This window comes from Cryptotermes secundus, unplaced genomic scaffold, assembly GCF_002891405.2.
Source record: "Cryptotermes secundus unplaced genomic scaffold, Csec_1.0 scaffold1148, whole genome shotgun sequence".
NCBI lineage: Eukaryota > Metazoa > Arthropoda > Insecta > Blattodea > Kalotermitidae > Cryptotermes > Cryptotermes secundus.
The window spans coordinates 281,205-303,056 of NW_019723322.1; the positions used below are offsets into that span (position 1 = coordinate 281,205).

General features: G+C 41.7%; 1 protein-coding gene across 1 annotated transcript in view; it reads right to left on the reverse strand.

The window, feature by feature from the left end:
• Positions 1–21,852, reverse strand: part of LOC111861859 (lachesin-like) — a 631,469-nt gene that overhangs the window by 242,627 nt on the left and 366,990 nt on the right. The window lies entirely within an intron of this gene.

Here is a 21,852-nt window from a genome sequence, read left to right on the forward strand (position 1 = left end):
TGATAAAGTCAAGAAGGATGAAGGGGGAAGGTCATGTAGCGCGAATGGGGGAGACAAGGAATGCATAAAGGATATTGGCGGGAAATACGGAAGGAAAGAGACCACAGGGAAGACCAAGGCGTAGGTGGGTGGGCAATATTAGAATGGATCTTAGAGAGATAGGATGGGATGGTAGAGATTGGATTGATCTGGCTGAGGCCAGGGACAAGTGGAGGGCTCTTGTGAACATGTTAATGAACCTTCGGGTTCCATAAAATGCTGGGAAATTCTTGAGTAGCTGCAGAATTGACGGATCCTCATGAAGGGCTCAGCTCCATGAGTAAGTATAATCATATAATTCGTTCCATTATGCTCAAACATGCTTTTGAAGAAATAATGCACCCTAAGTAAATGCTGTGTTTTATTTTAGGCAGTTTTCAGGAAGGAATGTGTAGAAGCCTTTCAGACGTTTGAAACCACAGACGCAGTACACTTTAAGCCAGTCACAATAATGTTTGTCGTGCTTTCTCAGAAGATTCCTTCTTTCTTTTCCTGCTGCTCCTCGTGTGACTTTTCTCCACCATTTCTACCAAACAAACGCCGGAACTTTTCCGCCCTCTTCTGAAAAACGAATGTCACTAGAATGAAATGTGGTCCACCTCCTTTTCTTTTTGTAATATTTTTGTTTCTACAAAAATATTTCCGTTTTACTGTGGCAACAGATATGAAATGTTATACACTCACAGATAAATGGAGTTAAAATAACAATAAGAAATACTCTACAGTTCTCAGCACGGGATAAGACACGTATAGACGTTTACTGAAGTATAAAGTATTATGCGACTCAGAAAAGTACGATCATAACATCAGAAACTCAGTCCAGTGAAATAATGTGACTTATAAAGAAATGAGTAAAGACATGAGCTTAACTCCTTTTTTCTGAGTTCGGTTTCTATGGCATTTTGTAATCTTCACTGACGAAAATCATAATTAATCAGTTACAAGTATCAAAAAGCACGCAATATTTTAACCCCTATTATCAAACACCAAATATATTTAAAATAAAATTACTTCGTGGGATATTTCTGACCATGGGACAGCGTGGTCGGTATAGCGAGTGGCTACGGGCTGGACGACCGAGGGGTAGGATTTTGAGTCCCGGTAGGGACAAGAATTTTCTCTTTTCCACGTCGTCCAAACCGACTCTGGGATCAATCCAACATCCTATCCAATGGGTCCGGGGGCTCTTTCCCCGGGGGTAAACCGGCCGAGGCGTGAAGCTAACCACTCACCTCCAGCTAGTGTCGAGGTCAAGAAAATATGGATCTACACAGTGTGTCCAAGTTCTGTTAGGACGGTGTTCATTAAAAATACAAGACGTGAATTATTTTCAAAATTTCACTCTATTTATTCAAAATAGTCTCCTGAATCAATAAATAGCTGGAATCGATTCAAAAGTTTTCGAAAACAGTCATTGTACTCCTTTTGTGGAATCGCATTTAAAACTGCGGTAGATTCTCTTTGGATTCCCTGGATGGTGTCGTGACGGTCTCCTTTCATCGCCAACTTAACTTTTGGGAACAACCAGAAATGTGCTGGAGCCAAATCTGGCGAATACGGAGGATGATCAAGGACTGTGATCCCTTTTCTGGCCAAAAAATCGCGCATGATCTTCGATTTGTGGGGTGGGTGACGTCTCACAATCCTATGGGCCTCCACGGCCTGTTACAGAGATAGCTTTACTTTTTCTCTTTTACTCTCGTTTGTAGAATGGACAGCTTTATGGAATTTATGTATAAATAAGAGATTATCCTCGAGGCGATCATAGTGATTGCGTGGTTAAAAGGAGTGTACTGCACTTGGGTCCTTGAACACTGATATCGTTGTTTGAGCCCCATTTGGGAGAATGACGAGCATCTGGTGTTACGCTCTCCGGTGTAGGTAAAAGCCTTGCAATATTCATATCCACCCGTTCTTGGAGTCTCACCAGTTGTCTGCAAGATTCATAATTTCATACGTTAATTCTGAGTTCGAAAAGCCCAGAGGGTCCAATTCCTAAAAGGAAGGACAAGGAGAAATGTTTATTTTCCTGCATATACGCCTATCGAAATCTCAGGGCTTGGAAGCTTATTGACATCTCGTATTCTGCAAGTGGAGTAGAATCGTGTTCCGAAATATCGGTATTTCAAAACAATATAACACAGCTCTCCCAGAACCCCTCCCCATATAAATTGTACTTCTTCCGAAAATACACCTTTTGGTTAGGGAAAAACACGAAATATACTTGCTTACAGAACTATAAATTGCTACAGAAATCTTAGACTTTAGGTTCTCACGGGGGTGACTACCTTCGAGGACATGACCCCTTTTCGTCTTGTAAAAAGTCAAACAAACAAAAAGCAAGTGACTCCTGGTCTTACTACGGAGATAGCAGCATATTCGAGATCTGACGAAGCCAGCTTGGATTTTTTTATTTTTTTTTTATTTTTCTCATGGAGTGAGACCGAGTCCTCTTGGTAATGTGGCCACTGTTTGGCCTATTGCACCAGCCCCGGGTGACAGATGATGAAGATTGTGGAACAATTAATGGAATGCGAATTGGCAGGTGAAACCGAAGCACTCGGAGAAAACCTGCCCCAGTGCCACTTTGTCCACCACAGATCCCACATGACTTGCCCCGGGCTCAAAGCCTGGTTGCTCAGGTGCGAGAGAAGAGACTAACCGCCTGAGCTATGGCACGACAACCCAGCTTGGACATTTTCACATGCTTTTCCGCCCTTCAACTGTGACAAAATTAAGATCATTTTAATGTGCTGTACATATATCAGGCTTTCACTATGGTACAGACACTACTTGAAGTTACAAACATACTGCACCCGTCATTATCTTCATTCATCACCCTGTGATTGGAGGCCATATATATGTATAATTGGTGCAAAGATAAGACACATAATTTCTTATTTCCGCTTGAAGAACCAGAGCCCTCGCCTATCGCAAAGTAGTTAATCATGTTTAGGGCGCAGTGGAACATATGGATGTCCTGTAAGATTTGAGGCTTTCACCGCGGTGACTATGAAGAAAGCAGTCTTCTGGGATTTGGCACCGTCTATATGTGGTGTTAAACGACGTTTCGGAGGAAGGTATCGTCGTTTAACACTACATATACATGGTGCCAAATCCCAGAAGACTGCTTTCTTCATATGGATGTCCTGCTTCCACACATGATTGAAACCTCAACAGAATCGGCCACTTTTTGAGAAAATTTACATTTCGCGTCTGGGCCGCGTACCGGGATCTTGCTGAAGATGCCGCCTATGTCGCTTCGTTCTGAGAAATGATCTTCATAACGACAGTCGGTACAGGCGACTTCGAGACAATCGGAACTTTTCGCTTTGTGACCTGTGTAAAAGGATTGCTATTTTTTGGAGCAAGAATATTCATACAAATATTATATTTCTGGACATTATCCATCTCCTTGTCTCTATCTAAAAACAGTCGTGTTTATTTTTCAAAACAAAACGTTTCGGAGATTGGATTCTGTCTCCGAAAAGTTGTGTTTTGAAAAATAAACATGAAGGTTTTTAGATAAAGACAAGGAGATGGATAATGTCCAGAAACATAATATTTATACCACTGTACCATCATCACAAGCTTTTAGAACTTATTAAGAATGATCTTATTCACGGGACACCGATCCATGACCTATAGAAAAATATGACTGAATTTGTTGTCTGTGACTATAATATCAGTCCTTCGTTCGTTATCTGTTCTGTTTGTTGTAGATCTAAATGAGTCCTATGGATTGCGCAGAATATGTTTATTGGGAATATGAAAAGGAGCCCGTCAGTACTGACAGGCTAATACACGTGTATAATGGAAGATTTACGTAAGCGAGGGTGGAATGAACGTCAAGTTACGTAAAGCATTCACTTCGACGACTCAGAAAGTAGACCTGCGCTGCTCGATCGATAAGCCAGGTAGGCTATTAAATAACTTGCAGAAAACGGTTGTAATTTGTTCCCTTACTTTTAAACGAGAAACAAAAGGGCTGCATAATATAACAGTCAATTTACCGTTCTCTGATAACACCAAGGAAATTGAATGAAATGTCGCAGTAGGACAGGAATATTTGAATATATGAAAAGGAAAAGGCAGTTTATGAATTTCACAAAGAGCACCATGCTTCAATTAACCGTTCGTTCCCTTTCAATGTTTCAGATCTTTGATGCTAATGGTCTAATAAATATATGTGTATCTACAACATGGTTGTCCAAAGGGCAATAATTGAAACGCCACACACAAGGTGAGAAACAAATTCCTTAGAAATTTATGGATGTAGTATAGTTATCAAAAAACATAACTCTGTGGGCCAGTAAACATTTTCAGGAATTAATAGCTCATATGATCAAGAAATTTCCCGTCTTTTACGGGATCATGATCGCAGTAGACCGTCAGTGAACCCTATACTGAGCCAGATTAATCAAGTCTAAATTCTCATACCGAAATTTTCAAGATTCACTTTTATAATTTTCTTCCATCTACATGTACGTTTTAAGGGGTATTTTTCCTGCAGACTTTTCGATTAAAATTTTATAACAATCTGCTTCATGTGCGACACAAGAACCAGCCGTTGCCTCAATAAACATTTTGCGGAACATTCAAATTGTGAAGCTCCTCATTATGCAATTTTCTGCACGCAAATTTTACTTCCTCTCTCTAAAATGTTCTCTTCAGTACCTGCGCTTTATTCTTAACAGCCTTAGTCAATGTATTCTTCCTTTAGGGTGAGAAACTAAGCAAGTTTTACGCTCATAGATCCCCAGCATACACACGTCAGACAAGCCGGCCGTTTCTGTGCCACTGGAACCCTGTGCGTTACTAAGACTCCCAAGACGGAAGTAACTTAAGTTACTTAAGAGGAGGAGACAAGGATAAAAGAAAGCTGTCTCCATTCTTTGCCTTTGTCTGTTTTACATTCACAACGCTCCCTTTGCAACCGCCTTTTGTTTCTATCAGGAGTCCCGTAGCTCTGTATCTGTTTCTGCTGGTACCCCTACAGTCTGGCTTCAAACTAGAGACAGCACAACCGTGACACTCTATGTTTTCAGGGTTTCAAAGTTTTCTAACAACTTTGGTCTTTCACCATAATCCCTTCAGTTTAACGACGCTATATATTTCTGTTATAGATAGTGACACCTGATTGTATTCTGGGCCTATGTATAATTTCAATGGCAACGGAAAGACTGTACCTCGCCAAATGGATTTGGAAAAATTTCCCATGAATAGGGAGGTAAGTTTCTTCGCTAATTTGTACAGACCGGTACTTGTAGCCATCTAGTCTCCCGTCCAATGAGAATTGCTAGCTCTGTACACTGGGCAAAGCAGCCAGAAAGTGAAGCTCATCTGCATCTAATTTCAAGTCCGGATTGAATACAAACCCACATCCACGCTCCTACATGCGTTTATGGCGTGGTGTTGGGTACAGGATAACTTTACATTCAAGCACCCTCTCTTAATGTCAATTTAGTCAGGAAGGCTGAAATTGGCAAGGAATGTAATGGACTGAACGAGGTACATGGTTGTCATTGCTGGAGTTTTATTTTGTTTGGTGAAAACACATGCACCACAAATCACAGAGCTGAAATCCTACTACAAGCCTGTAAGTAAGTTGGTCTGGAAGGAAACTAGACATGAAACACGACATTTGACTGAAATCAGCAAAAACGTTGTAACTAATTTGAAAATATTTAAAAATACAAATATCTCTAATAACAATAGTAGATATAGTCCTAAATTGTTTTATTTTATTTTCTCGCAGTTCACTTACTGACGTCAGTAAGTCAGGCTATATAATTCCGAGTGGCAAAATAAACAGTGACTGGAATAGTTTTGAAAGAATCTGACCTTATAGCCTAATCTGAGGTAGTATCCGGGACTTTTCCTGGAGCATTTGAGAAAAATCACTAAAAATTTAGGCTGCCCGGTGTTCGAACCTGTAAAACAAAAAAAAACAAACTCCATGGCTTTAGTCCGCAAGCAAACTATACCAACCGAGCGACCGCCACTTGTCGGCGAAATTAGTGCCCACTATAGCGGTCGGGTTGGAACCTGTCACCTCCGAATACAAGCAAGAAGCACATCGCTTCGGTCACCTCGCTCGGTAGAAATGGATTCCACGATGACATCATCAGACGTAAAATTCTGGAAACGTTTATTAATACCATTCACTTTTAAAATATCATCTGCTTTCGAAAATTCCAAAAGACCAGGACATGTAAAAGATTAACTACCGAATGAGAAATCTCGCCTCTTCCTTTGAGGGAAGAATATAAAATAAAAACCCCTAAAACTAAACTGCCCGGGGAGTAGATGGCCTTAAAGCGGCTGAAGTAGGCCTAACTGGAAAAACGAGGCTGTTACATAACGAGAAATGTCATTAATAAGATCTCTTAGTGTTTTGGGGATAATGCAATGCGGATGATTGCGATGATATGCTATGCGGCTAGGATCAATACACAAACATCTTGAAAGACGTTCAGTTGCGCCTGCTGCACATTTTTGTAAAACGTAATAAAGGTTGCTCTTCTCACACACCTGTAAAATCTTTCATATATCTGAATATATGAAAGTGCCCTGTGGTACGCGGTAGGGTAGTTGGTTGAGGAACTATGCTACAAGCTGGAAGGTCGCCGGTTCGAATCCCGATGAGGTGATTAGATTTTTCAATTGACCTAATCCTTCCAGCTGCACTGTGGCCATGGAGTCGACTCAGCCTCTAACAGAAATGAGTACCAGGAACCTCCCTGGGAGGTAAAAGGCGGCCGGGGCGTAAGGCTCACAACCTTACCGCCATCTGTGAGCAGCTTGTCTAGAAGATGTGGGAGCCTTGACGTCTCACAACCCTATGGGCCTTCATAGCCTGTTACAGGGATAACTTTACCTTTATTAAAGTGCACTATACTTAACGACTTGAACATATGATTTTCGTATCTTGCCAAGTATCAACTTCAGAAAAGCATGGCTGGTGCCTGTACACATAAATGTTTGGTAAGTGAAAGCTTTGAAATTACCCAATGTTGGGTTGCCATGGCGATGATTCTCTGAAGCGTTTACACGTGACATGGAAGTAAGCAGTGAGGTCGCGAGTGAGGAGCAGCTTCTGATTCGGTTTGTCGTGACTGATATTTGAATACTGATAATATTGTGACGCGGATACATGAAATGCGATTTAGTTCATGAAGACCCGAAAGATGTCTCCCCTTTTCAAAACATACACAAAGATGTTCACAGAGACCAGTTCAGCAAAAGTTTGTCGAGAGCCGGATATCAACAGGAGATCCCAAATGGATATTTTATTGGTCTGTGTAGGTAACACGATAATAGTGAACCTATACGAAAGTTTTAATTTCTGTGCCCATAAATTGCATATAACTTATGAGTAAATTCTACCCGAATATGGGCCCTGCTAATTTCCATGGGATCCATCAAAGAATAATGCGACCGTTTGTGCTGTATATGTTTGCCTGATGCCATTAATTATATCGATGGCCAAGCCTACTAAGAAATAAATTGGAATAAACTGAACATGGCCTGGAACTATGCTAGAAGTGTATCTTCGCAGAAAGCTTATAGCTTGCGGTCTGCATTTATTTCCATGTGCCGTCAAGACTGCTACAACTCCACTAATGCAGCTAGCACCAGTATTTTCTGAGCGTAAAATCGCTTTATTGTCGGTCACGGTAGCCGAGCGGTCTAAGGCATGCACTGTCTTCGCTTGCTCGGAAGATAGTGGGTTCGAATCCCACTCAGGGCATGGATGTTTGTGGGCGTTTTTCTGTGCTTTTCTACAGGTAGAGGCCTTGCGACGAGCTGATCACCCGCCCAAGGAGTCCTACCATATGTGTAAGATCTAGAAACACCTAAGTGAACGGAGTTCATGGAGGTAGGCCTAGGCCCACTGGGGCTGTAGTGTCAAGGGAAAAAAATCGCTTTATTAATTCATTGTCTAGAATAAATTACACATGTACTTCTTCCTGACATCCATAACTAGAGACGCATTGCCCGTTTGTCCTTTGGAATAGCGCTGATGTCGCACGGACAGTTATTTAAACCACCGTCTAAACTTTACTATTTCTTCCAAACAATTTCACTACATAATATAAGAGTTGAGGTTTTCACGGCGGTGACAATGAAGAATGCAGTCTTCTGGGATGTGACGTCGGGTATATCTTGTGCGAACCGAAGGTTCGCAGGAACGTCGGTTCACACAAGATCTACCCGGCGCCACATTCCAGAAGACGCCATTCTTCAAATAAATTACAATTTATATAAAATTAAAGTTATCTCTGTAACAGGCCGTGGAGGGCAACAGAACTGTGAGAGGTTGAGGCTCCCACATCTTATAGACAATCAGTTCACAGATGTCAGTAAGGTTGTTAGCCTTACGCACCGGCCGCCCTTTTCCCCACAGGAAGATTCTTGGCACTCATTTCTGTTACAGGCAGAGTCGATCTCAGGGCCATAGTGTGGCTGGAGAAATTGAAAAAATCCGCCTCATACGAACTAGAACCCGCGACCTTTCGGCTTGTAGCATAGTGCCACAACCAACTACGCTATCGCGTACCCCCACTACAATTTATATATATATTCTTCTAATTTGGAGGGGGCACGCGGTAGAGTCGTTGGTTGAGGCACTATGCTGCATGCCGGAAGGTCGCAGGTTCAAGTCCCGATGAGGTCATTGGATTTTTTCAGTTGACCTAATACTTCCAGCCGCACTATGGCCCTGGTGTCGACTTAGCCTCTAACAGAAATGAGTATCAGGAATTAATTAAATAATTTTCCTGGGGAGTAAAGCGCGGCCGGCGGGTAACGCTGAGAAACTTACCGCCATCTGTGAGCCGATTGCCTAGATAATGTGGGACTCTCAACCTCTCACAATCCTATGGGCCTTCACGGCCTGTTACAGGGATAGCGTTACTTTACATTACTTCTAATTTGGAATTTCTTTCTCTAGATCAGATGATCTATCAAAGAGAGATGAAGTCACAGGACGTTGGAGAAAACTGCATAATGAGGAGCTTCATAACTTGTACCCTTCTCCAAGTATAATTACAATGATCAAGTCAAGGAGGATGAGGTGGCCAAGTAATGTAGCACGAATGGGGGAGACGAGGAACGCGTATAGGATATTGGTGGGAAAGCCAGAAGGAAAGAGACCACACGGAAGACCAAGGCGTAGGTGGGTGGACAATATTAGAATGGATCTTAGAGAGGTAGGAGGGGATGGTATGGATTTGATAGATCTGGCTCAGGATAGGGACAAGTGGAGGGCTCTTGTGAATGCGGTGATGAACCTTCGGGTTCCATAAAATGCTGGGAAATTCTTGAGTAGCTGCAGAATTGGCGGCTCCTCAAGAATTGCTCAGCTCCATGAGTAAGTAAGTAAATAAGTGAGATCAGATGACCTATAACAAATAAGATTCCTGTATCAATGCTTCCAGCTTACCATTTGAGTTCTACTGGTTGTTCTCTACTACTTATAAAATACATTCGCGGAAATAAGGGTGAAGGAAAAACTAACGTACCTGCTCGCATTAACTATAAAGCACTGATAAATCTTCTGCAAGGCTCTATCAGCTGCTCGTCTGATTTACAACGTATTTAGTTTGCCTTGCATACTTTCTAATACCAGAGAAGGGGGGAGGGATTTGTTCCCAATCTATAGGCCGGCATTGGAACCGTCAGCTTTCGGATATCATACAAATGTGTCGTCACATCAGCTACTTGCCTCCCCACTGCTCGCTTTACGGAAGATCAAGAGTAAGAGTGTCTGTACTGATGATATAATAGAAGTATTTTTAACAAAGGGTGTCGAGTGAATTTATGTAGACCTACTTTAATACTTCCTTTCTTACCTCCCGAAGCCAAATTCCAATAAACCTGGAGTTCTAACAAAGCCATCTAGAAACATACGTATCTCCTTGACGTCATGTACGGCACTGTAAACCTAAGGAGCTCCGACAGCGAAGCCATCCAAACACTGTGCCGAACTACATTGACAAGGAAGGAGATGAACAATATTTTTAACTCAAAGCGAAACGAATTCTATGATGAAAGCACGTACACTGAATGTGAGATCTTAAGGGCTTAAAGTTTCAAGGAGTGTGGGTGTGGGTGCATTGCTGTAGGAGGTCGCACGAGACAACATCAATGAAGGGTAAGAAATGGCGGGAGACACGACTTTAGATGATCAGGGCTAAGTTGTAAGAGTCATACTCTCGTCTCCTTTACAAGATCAAAGGGTTAGTTTCGCTTCTAGTCAAGCAGTGCACATGACTTGTCACTTCGTGTTGTACTGGGTGCTCACAAGGTGTTTTCAGTAAACGATTCCGGTATAACAAACTTGCGATAAATCCTTGATCTTGTACTCACTGTGAAAAACTTCTGAAAACAAACTCCGTGACCTCTAGTCCCCAGGCGAACTATACCGACCGAGCGACCGCCGCTTGTGCGCAAAGTTAGTGAAAAATTTTGCGGATAGAGGGTGTCGCGTGGTCAGCGCAACGGATTCCCAAGACCGTTAATCTTGGTTTTGTAGACCGGAGCAGCTATTTCCTTGAAATGGTTCCTCAGTTATCTTCACGAGGCTGAGTGGACCCCGGTCCAGACCCAATATTTCTCATAAAATCTGGTAGCGCCGGAATCGAACCGGTACCTATGGATCTGTAGCCAGGAACACTGACCACTAGACAACAGAGGCGGTCGAAAACCTTCTAAATAATAACATTTTTCAGAATTATTGGGGTTTTTGGACTTTCTACACTGTCCGGTTTTCTACAGACTCGAAAACGCGACGATTTGGAACCTGGATCTGTTTCCGTCCTCAGGCGAGGGAAGGGCACCTACTCAGCTGGGCCCCCTAGATCTTCACCCTCGTCTAGGGCGGAAGCAAAATAATTTTCTGAAACTTCGTGTTTTCTAGTTTCTGGAATACAGGACGATGGAAAAAGTCCAAAACCCCAGTAATTCTGAATGTCATACACCATCGTCGGAAGCCTTTAGAACTTAGTAAATTATTCTTTGTAGGAATAATGGTCTCATAATCATTATCTCATATCCATAAAAAGGGATAACGTCGAATAAGGAACACCTACTTCGCCGTTCTGAGTAATTTTTTTATTGCTAGTGGAGTGGGACTAAGTCCCTTGTACTGCGGCCACTTCTGGCCTATTTTACCAGACCCAGATGATAGGTGAGGGTGATTGTGGAGCAATTAGTGGATGAAGATTTGCAGGGGAAGCCGAAGTACTTGGAGAAAACCTGCACCAGTGCCACGTTGTCCACCACAAATCCCACTTGACCAGACCCGGGATCGAACCAGGGCCGCCGCGGTGGGAAGTCAGCGACTAACCGCTTGAGCTATGGCGCGGCCCTGCCGTTCTGAGTGAGGTCAGTTACTTCTACGTTTGTTACATTTCGCCAGAGGAAAGGTGAGGCAGTATTGGCGAATCCGGTCCATTTTAACGCTTTTCATCTGTCATGTCTAACAGTATTATGGGAACACTGCGAGTCAGAAGTTTATTTTGTGATACTTTCCGTTCCCTTATACTTCATATCTCTTGGGTGCAAACTGTCCCCAAACAATTTGTTATCACATGCCTTCAGTTATATCACTTCTATCAATATATACACTCACATTTCGAATTTTCTAAGAATGCGACTTGGAAGATTAAACTGAAAAAAAAAATGCATTTATAATGTCACAGCCTCACTCTTAAAAGTCACATTACCGGTCACGGTAACCGAGCCCTCTGAGGCATGAACTGTCTTCGCTCGTTCGGAAGCCGGGATCGTGTGTTTGAATTCCACACAAGGTATTGATGTTTGGTATGTGCCTGTGTTTTTTTTAATTCGCTTAGTGGGGGTGGAGTCCAACTGTGTCCACTCGGCACGGCGGCCACTGATTGACCTATTGTAGCCTGCCTCGGGTGATAATGATGATGATGCAGAATTTGGTGGAATGAAGATTGGCAGAGGAAACTGAAGTACTCGGAAAAACCCGCCCCAGCGCCACTTTGTCCATCACAAATCCCACTTGACCAGACCCAGGACCGAACCCGGGCCGCCGCGGTGGGAAGCCAGCGACTAATCGCTTGAGTTATGGCGTGGCGATGTGTATGTGTTTATTCTGTTTGTATTGTCTTGTGTTTAGGTTGAGGCCTTGCGATGAACTGATCACTCGTCCAAGTAGTCCTACCGTCTGTAAAATTATGAAACTCAAAATCAGGGGCCAGGACCCAAGGGGGCTGTAGAGACAGCGTTGCAAGGCAAGTAAATATTTGTTGCGGTCAGACACTTACATGTGCCACTTCAGCATTAGCAGGGTTGTCCATCAAATCGACAAAATATCGAAGGAAGCTGCAGAACGCAATAAGTGATATGATCAAGGTCATGTAAAAATACTGAGACCCTGGTCTTCTACGTTACGACACTTTGTAGCCTTGTAGATTGTTACCGGCGTTTCGGTGGAAGCTTATATCTCCACTGTCAGAAACTGGTAAACATCTAAGGACTGCACTGCGGTGTAACCAAGAATACCACAATTTAACTTGTCTTCACCGTCAAGACCTGAAATTTCAAATGTAAAATTATTTCTATGATAAGCCCTTATTGTTTTTGCAGAAAAATTACGAATTATATTTGAATTTCACATGATGTAGAGCTCATATCGCACCCACATGAAGCACATTCACTCACTCACTTATGTAACTGAGTCCTTCTTGAGAAGCCGCCAACTGTGCAGCTACTCAAGAACCTCCCAGAATTTTATGGAAACCGAAAGTTCATTACCGTACTCACAAGACTCCTCCACTGGTCCTGAGCCAGATCAATCCATTCCATACCATGTAATCCTATCTCTCTAAGATCCATTTACGTGAGCCACATTTCACATACAAAATTCAAACAAAATTTGTCGGCTAGTTCAAGAGATAGAACATATCGATCGATATGACATGACATGACATCCATGCCAGGCTCCCATTTTGTGATAATTTTAAACCAATAATAATGTACACTTGTGTTATATTTAGTCACAAATTTTCTACGTCCTTACACTAGCTGTCCCTGAAATTGCTAATTTGTTTACCTCCACGGGACAGCGTGTCTCGCTTTCTGAAACTCTGGTAGCTTGAGAAGCACCAACTGAAACGCTGAGCGTCATTAGCAGACTGTCAACATTTCTGTGTCAAGCACGGGTCATTTGCGACGTCATTCAATAAGCTGGTGAAATGAAACACATCAGCACCACGAGACATTAGGCGCCTTCGTGTTTCGGATTATGGACACTTGGCTTTCAGTCTGCACCAGCAAAGGAAACAGAACGACCGTCTCTTTCTATACAACAATAGAACAGAAGAATTTTAAATTCAGGTTTGACAAGCTACAGTATTATATTGCCCCCTCCCACTTTGGAGCATAGGGTCGATTTCTCAATTTTGTGATCATTCTTACAGACGGCAGGACTCCTTGGACGGGACCAGCTCATTGCAAGACCTCTATCTAAACACACGAAAACACAAACACGGAATAAACGCATACACACACACACACACCAAACATCCATGCATTGTGTGGGACTCGAATCCATGATCATAGCTTCCGAGCGAGCGAAGAGAGTACATGCCTTAGACCTCTAGGCGGCCGCGCCATAGTTCAAGCGGTTAGTCGCTGGCTTCCAACCGCTGCGGTCCGGGTTCGATTCCGGGTCTGGTCAAGTGGGATTTGTGGTGGATAAAGTGGCGCTGGGGCAAGTTTTCTCCGAGTACTTCAGTTTCCCCTGCCAATCTTCATTCCACCAACTGCTCCACAATCACCCTCACCTATCATCTGGGGCTGGTACATTAGACCAGAAGTGGCTTCAGTACCAAGTGGACTTAGTCACACCCCACTAAGGGAAAGAAAGTGTTCCACTGGGCAACTAAAGTCCTCAAACAGAATATTTGCAAACATACTAACAAATCCATATGTATTACTTTCTCATATACAAGTAGTCTCTCATTGCAGAATTTTTCGTAGTTTGTGACCCAAATTTTCCTCGAAATTCAAACTATCAACTAATTTACTGTTCAGCAAAAAACACAATTAGACGAATAGAGAACACAAATATAGCTGCCCATACCGATAATTTTAATGAAATTATAGCTATATATTAGTGTATATGCCACATTATTAGTTTATAAATTATAAAAGGATGTCTCAGCATTCGGCTTCATTAGCTTCTCAGTACAACACGAGAGATGCGTTCTTACACACAGTACAGAACGCAATTTGCAAATACTGCATTGGAAATGAAGTGTTTCCACAGACATACCGTATACGGGTACGTCTAGCAGAAGTCGAATAAATTAAGAACTTAATTCCGTGTCTCACAGTTCTTTGTAACCCACATAGAGGGCTACTTAAATCTATGCGTAAAAGCAAGAAACGCACGTGAAGTTAGAGGTGGCAAGAAAATAATATTAAAGCTGATTTCCCATGAAGAGGTTATACAGATTCGGACTGGAAGGAACTGGTTCAGGACCGAGTTAAACACTGTGCGTTGACGTTACTTTGGGGTGTACTGTCAGATAGTTACTGCGTCGGTTAGTTTTACGATTATTTACTCAGGAATTAGTTGGAAATAAAACAGTCTGAAGGTTGAAGAATTCTATATTTTGGTACATAACGCCGTGACTTTAGGCTGACTTTTAACGAACGTTACATCCTAACAAACAGATCTCTCCATAACAACCGCTGTGAGAATCCCCAAGCTGACTGAGTTTGAGAGTTGATTACAAATATTAGTTTATGAATTTTTCTATGCGTTCTTTAAATTACGCCCAAGTTATTTGTTACCGTAATTCATAGACGTTAAATAATTGTCTATAACCATTTAAAGTTAAATATTATGTAAAACGTGAATTTATATTTTATATAATACGGTTGTAAAATCCCGTTTGTAACTCGCAGAGAAATGTAGAGATTAAGGAACTGAGGAATGCATTTGAAAGTAGTAGAGATTAAGTAATAAGAAGAAAATACACCGTGTACCAAAATGATAGAAGAAACTGCACGAAGAGAAGATGATACGGCTTTATTTCCAGTCTCTTTCGCAACACCCGCCCCCACGCAGTCATAGTTGACTTCTCCAATTCAAGACTCGCATGGCGCATAGATTTCTTCGACTGCGAAGCAAAAACAGTCTCACTCGTTCAACACAAAAGAAATTTCAAGAAAAGGGTTAGTATTTCTCACATATATATTTAATGCTATTCTCAAACATAAATACTGGCCAATTCAGCTAAAAACAGCAGAACTAATCCTAATCCTCAAACCAGGCAAAAATCCTAATAGTGTGTCGTCCTATCGTCCTATAAGTTTATAACCAATCATATCTAAGCTTCTCGAAAGACTTCTCTTAAAAAGAATAAGGTCTGACCCAAATACAGAAGAATGGATACCATCACATCAATTTGGTTTTAGAGAAAACCACTCCACTGTACAGTAGATACATAGAATAACACACAAAATACACCAAGCAATAGAAAATAAAATATATTGCACATCGGTCTTCCTCGATGCAAGTCAAGCCTTTGATAAGGTTCGGTATCCAGGACTACTGTACAAAATCAAAAAATACGTGCCCATCACTTATTTCCACTTACTAAAATCCTATAAAGTGGTAGAGAGTTCAGAACGAGAATCAATGATAGCATATCTAACAATTTTGCAATAAAATCAGGTGTACAACAAGGCAGTGTCTTAGGCCCACTACTTTATTTACTGTACACAGCAGACCTACCAGTCAATGCCAACACAACAATGGGCACATTTGCGGATGATACCGTGATCCTCTCGGCCAACAAAGATCCAGCAATAGCTACCTACACTTTGCAAAATCATTTAAACCAAATACAAGAGTGGACAAATACATTGAAAATAAAAATCAACGAAACCAAGTCAGTGCAAGTAAACTTCAGTCTAAGAAGAGAACAATGTCCTGCAGTTTTCTTTAATAACATACAAATACCTGAATCACCCAGCACAAAATACTTAGGTATTCATCTAGACAACCATCTAATCTGGAAGGAAAACATTACTAAATAAAAAAAAAAACGCAAACAGATTGATTTAAAAATCAAGGATATGCATTCGTTAATTGTAAGAAATTCCAAACTCTCATCAGACAACAAGTTTTTGCCTTACAAAATATTAATAAAACCAATTTGGGTATATGGAGTGGAAATATTGGGATGTAGTAGCAAAACCAATATTTCCACAATCCAAAGATGTCTGTCAAAGATACTACCTGAACAAATTAGAATGACATGAGAACGTACTAATGCAACCGTTACTGGAACTACATAATGAACGAAGACTAAAAAGTAATTGGTCAGCCGACCTGAGAGACGGTTAACGAGGACTTATCTCTGGATAAGCCCTCTCCACGTCACGAAGAACAATACAGCAAATTAGTTTATAGAATCAAATGTAATTCTGATTGTTATATTATGTAAATAAAAAAAACTCGTTCAACACCTTCTTATGACACATGACGACGTCCTGCACTTTTCCCATTACAAAGGAGCATCGCTGTATGAAACTGTTGATACCAACGCCTAATGCTGTTGGCAGATGGAGGATAACTGTGAAATTGTCGTCGGAACGCCCGATGAACAGAAAACTGATTCATGCTTCGCAAACTTCAGCACACAAAACGCTTTCTGCTCCGGAGTCGCCATTTTCTCTTTGTAACGTCACGGATCGAAAGAGAGAGAGAGAAAAGGAGGGGAGTTGGATTGCCCATGCGATCAGAACTTGAATATCTGCGGTTTCGTTCCATATGGGAAACATACTCCTGCGTTCATTTCCAAAGCAGTTATGGCCGCTTGAAACTGCTCCAATCATTTTGGTACACGCTGTACTGTTAGGTTCACTGAATCGATAAGAACAAGACAGATGAGACATAGAGTACGGATGGGAGAAATCAGAAACGCGTAAAATTTCTTACTGGAAAACCTCAAGAATGATATCAACTAGGAGACCTTGGCAGAGAAAAGAATAATACATCAAAATGGAACCCTGTGGTACGTAGCGCAAAAACTGATTTAGGATTGCCTTCAGCAGTGGTTTCCGAAATTTTGGATTCCACAGAACTGGACAGTTTCTGGACCAGCTAAACAAGGAAGATTCTGTCTTGGAATTAAGCAGTGAATTAATAAGAGGACATACGTCTAGCGCAACAAAATTGTGAATTCGAGCCTATTTTGAGAGGAAGATGGAAATATCACGTGAACAGAAACGTATCTGGTAAAAAAAATACAAAATAAAATTTACCATTACGAATGATTTCACTTATGGTATACAACAAGTAATGAATGAGGTTTTGCTGGAAGTACAGAAACAAGACAGAAGTTTTAACCAAGTTCCTTCCTAAAAGTATGTTTAAAATCGATTTATTGATATACACAGACCTATTAAATAAAATATACAACGTAAATGGCATACAAATGGAAACCTAATTCTAATCTAATGTCAAGATATTTCAAGGCAGGAAAAGTCTACTTTCGTTGCTGAACAAAGCACTCTACTTATAACATTTGAAGTACCGTGTCTTGAAATGGAATTATATACTATATATAGCACAATTATTAAATCATCATATGCCGAGTTCAGACAAAATGTGCATTTTAAAACATAATATTCTGATATCTCATTTCCTTCACTGTCTGTCACAGAATGTTTGATTATCAACGGCATTATTTATACAACGACCATGCTGACTTTCAATTTTCTTCTGTGAGTGCTGTGGATAAAACGCATAATATTAATTCATTAAAAGGGGCCGTGTCTGTTTGTCCGCTTATACGTTTCATCTCTGAAACTATTCCACTGTTCAGTAAAATTTGGAGTCCAGTATTTATAAGCTATCACGATCCTGATACCATCGGTCACAGATATCACTGCTTTCCAAGAAATGTTAAAAGACGTGAAGCTTTTACGACAAATGAATGCCATTAATCTTCTGGGACTACCAGCCTTGTCTGTCTGGGATAAATTTGAAAATCGTTCCATAATGATTACAGCAATACCATAAGATTTTCTTGTGTATACGTAACATTACCAATTATATGAAAAATTATTAAACGTGCAGAATATTTACATATGACAGGACAGTTTTATGATTAAGATGTAAGTCTATTTGGAACAGTTTGGAGAAATGTGCATGCACAAATTGACAAGAAGAGTACCGATAATTCACATAGTTATCCAGAAACCACGGCGAGATAATAAGACACGTATGTTATTTGGATGAACAGCAACCGCTGATAAATGTTTTGTAGGTTCAAAGACCCGCAGGCATGAATCTGAAAATAATGAGGGCATAATGATATAAATACAGGACTTCGTAATTTGAAAGCATACAACTTAAATTCTGCTCCTTGACGTATCTTGTTTCATAACGTTCTGCCAAATACTGAGGTTACGGGGCATGAAATGAGAGGTGGAAGGAGAATTATGAATCAGGAGAGATTTAGAAGAGGCGTCGGTAATGAGTTAAGCCTTTCAAGTCCATATTATTTGGTGCATGATATATCACTAATTCCACAATATCTTCGATTTTATTTCCTGAAGTGGTGGGGAGAATGCCACATCGAACCAGAGACACTGCGGTATATCCTATAAAGAACTCGACAGAAGAGTCTAACAAAACCCATGGTGGATCTGTGTAAAAAAGAAAATTACATTCACAAATCAATTCCAGTGACAAGTCTGTCCAGTCGGAATCTGATGCTTTTCAATTCGTTAAATCGTTCGGTCATTTTAAGTCTAATAACATCGTTTAAACAATTTTCTACTGCTCGAACAGCGTCTAATAAATGTATGTAGTTCTCTGCAAATTCCCACAAGCTTAGAGTACCAGCGGCTATTGGAATTCAATTCCCAACACGTATCCTGTGAGGTTCCCTTAAATACTGGGAGCTGCCGTCGGCAATTGCACGCCTATTTTTCAGATATTGCCAGGGTCAGCGGAGCGCGCAGTGAATTTGGTAGACTCCATTAAGAGAGTATCAGCTGGGATACCTCAGTCGAAATAGGGACAGATTACGATCTGGACGTCGAGGATTCGATTCCCGACAGGGGTGTGAAATTAATCTCTTTTCGACAGTGTCAAGACCGGTTCTGGAGCCCACTTAACCGCGGTTACCCGTTGGGTAAAGCGGACAGAGAGTGAAGCTAAAGTGCCAAGGTCAAAAGTAGTGGAGCTATGCTTCTACTCCCACATACGTCTTCATCATGTTCAGTAACTTCATTACTTAAGTTTAGGGACATCTTCACATTTTACCGTTAAGAGATTAGGGCTTAAAGGTGAAGGTGAAGCCTGACGACCCAGCTTCTTCAGCAATGTATAATGAGGAGTAAAGTGGACTGAGCGCCAAACTGGCATATCCAATCTCATCCTGTACTACTTCACAGTGTGGTGGCATGGTTGTGTTTAGTTTCATGAAAACTTTACCTTTTCACCTTCTCGACATTTCATAACTTCGTATTAATTATTTTTCAACATACGATATAAAAAATACCTGATTTTGGGGCTTCCTGTGTTTACTACAAGCATTACGGGAGTCCAAGCCCGTACCAAGTCACAGACAACACAGTGGTCCCACTTCACCCCTTCTGCCCCTTCAGCATGTTTGAAGTTAACCAAAGTTTCCGGACGGTGATCGCCTCACAGCGACGTGTCTGGATCTCCATAAAGTTGCAGTGATCCTTCCTTTACTATTCGAACGCTCCATGTTGTATGCTTAACAGTTCGTTACCTTCAAACCACGGTTTCGATTCTCCTCCTTAAAATATCGATTGCTGCTAGAGCCAAAAGCCGTAACTACAGTTCCATCGCGAAGGCGAGCAAGAGCTTCGGAATTCACAAAAGAAATCGATGCGAGAGGCTGATTCCTTTTGTCAGGTTGACTAGTTACACAGGAAGATTTGTTCACTGCGGCTTCCCGAGGCCCACATTCTCACACCTCGATGACAGCAGACCTACAGCGTCTGGTAGGATCGTCTGTTAAAGGTCTGAATAAATCAGCAGTGGCTGAGAAAAGAGTAAGACTGGCCGCAGAGGGACATTTCAGATTAAGGTCATCACGCCAGAACTGTACAGAAAGGAATGAAGTGACACTAAACCATTTTTTTATTGCTAGTGGGGTGGGACTAAGTCCCTTGTACTGCGGCCACTTCCGGTCTATTGTACCAGCCCCAGATGATAGGTGAGGGTGATTGTGGAGCAGTTGGGGGAATGGAGATTGGCAGGGGAAACCGAAGTACTCGGAGAAAACCTGCCCCAGCACCATTTTGTCCACCACAATACCCACTTGATGAGACCCGGGATCGAACCGGGGTAGCCGGGGTGGGAAGCCAGAGACTAACCGCTTGAGCTATGGCGCGGCCGAGACTAAACTAAGATAGGATTGCAAGGATGAAAGGCTATAGGGAGGGGGGAAAGAGATCTCAAAGAGAAAAGTGTAGAAATGGCGAGCAAGAAAGGAAGTAGACAGGAAGAAAAGGAAACAGGCAGGCAGAAAAGAAGAAGAAAACTGGAAATATGAAGAAGACAGGGAGAAATAAAAGGAAAACATAGCAAGAAGGAAAAAAATAAAAGGAAATAAAGAATTAAAATATGCGACAGGAAGGGAAGGATGAGGCAGACAAAAGGAAAGGGAATGAAAGGACAGTCGGAAGAAAGAAAGGAGAAACCTAGGAAATAAAGAAAGAAAGAGACAGTTAAGAGGAAGGAAAAGACAAATTGTAGGCTTCATGTATGGCTGTGAGAATCCCTCTCTTAGGGCAAAACAGTAAATTTGTCCTTGTGCTTAACTAATTAAACACTACACCATGAATGCGTATTTTCTTGACTTCGGCGCTAATTGGAGGTGAGTGGCCAGTTTCGCGCCCCGGCCGCTTAACTCCCGGTACCAATTGGGCAAGAGGTTGGGCGGACCCCACAGCTGGTCTGGACGACTTGGAGAAGGGAATATTCTTGGCCCACCGGAACTCTGATTCCTCAGTCGTCCAGCCCGTAGCCAGTCGCTACCGACTGCGCTATCCGGGCTCTTCACGTCCAGCCCGTAGCCAGTCGCTATACCGACTGCGCTATCCGGGCTCCTCACGTCCAGCCCGTAGCCAGTCGCTATACCGACTGCGCTATCCGGGCTCCTCACGTCCAGCCCGTAGCCAGTCGCTATACCCACTGGACTATCCGGGCTCCCTAATTCCTCTCTTAATTTCCATAATTGAACTTTAACGTAACAAGGACTAAATATATTGGAAGTAGGTAGGCTGACCGGCATATGAAGAAATTCAAAATATTTTTCGAGTTGTTGAATATTCAACAAAACATAAGGACAACTATTTCATTCCCTTCATAAAATGTGTAAATAGAAAGTCGTGATCGAGTGATTAATATCTGACAGGTCCTATGTTCAAATGTCGGCCCAGAGGTAGATTATTCTGACAGGTTCATCACATTTCTCAGTCTCATGAACCATACGCTAGGGCAGCGGCTCAGATTAGCCTACGACGATTTCAATAATCGCTAATCGTACTAGTCGACTCTACGACTATGTAAGTCGTCTGAGCAATTGCCAGCATCGATAAATGACTAAGAAAAATAAACTGTAAGAAAATATCTACAATGTAATTAGCTTTTAAGATTAAATTTCTATTTATAATGCATGGACATCGGGGGAAAAAAAAGAGCATTTGGAAAACATGTGTCCTCTCTTACAGGATTCTTCTGCACTCTTGTTGTAGGCAGGGACTGCGGTG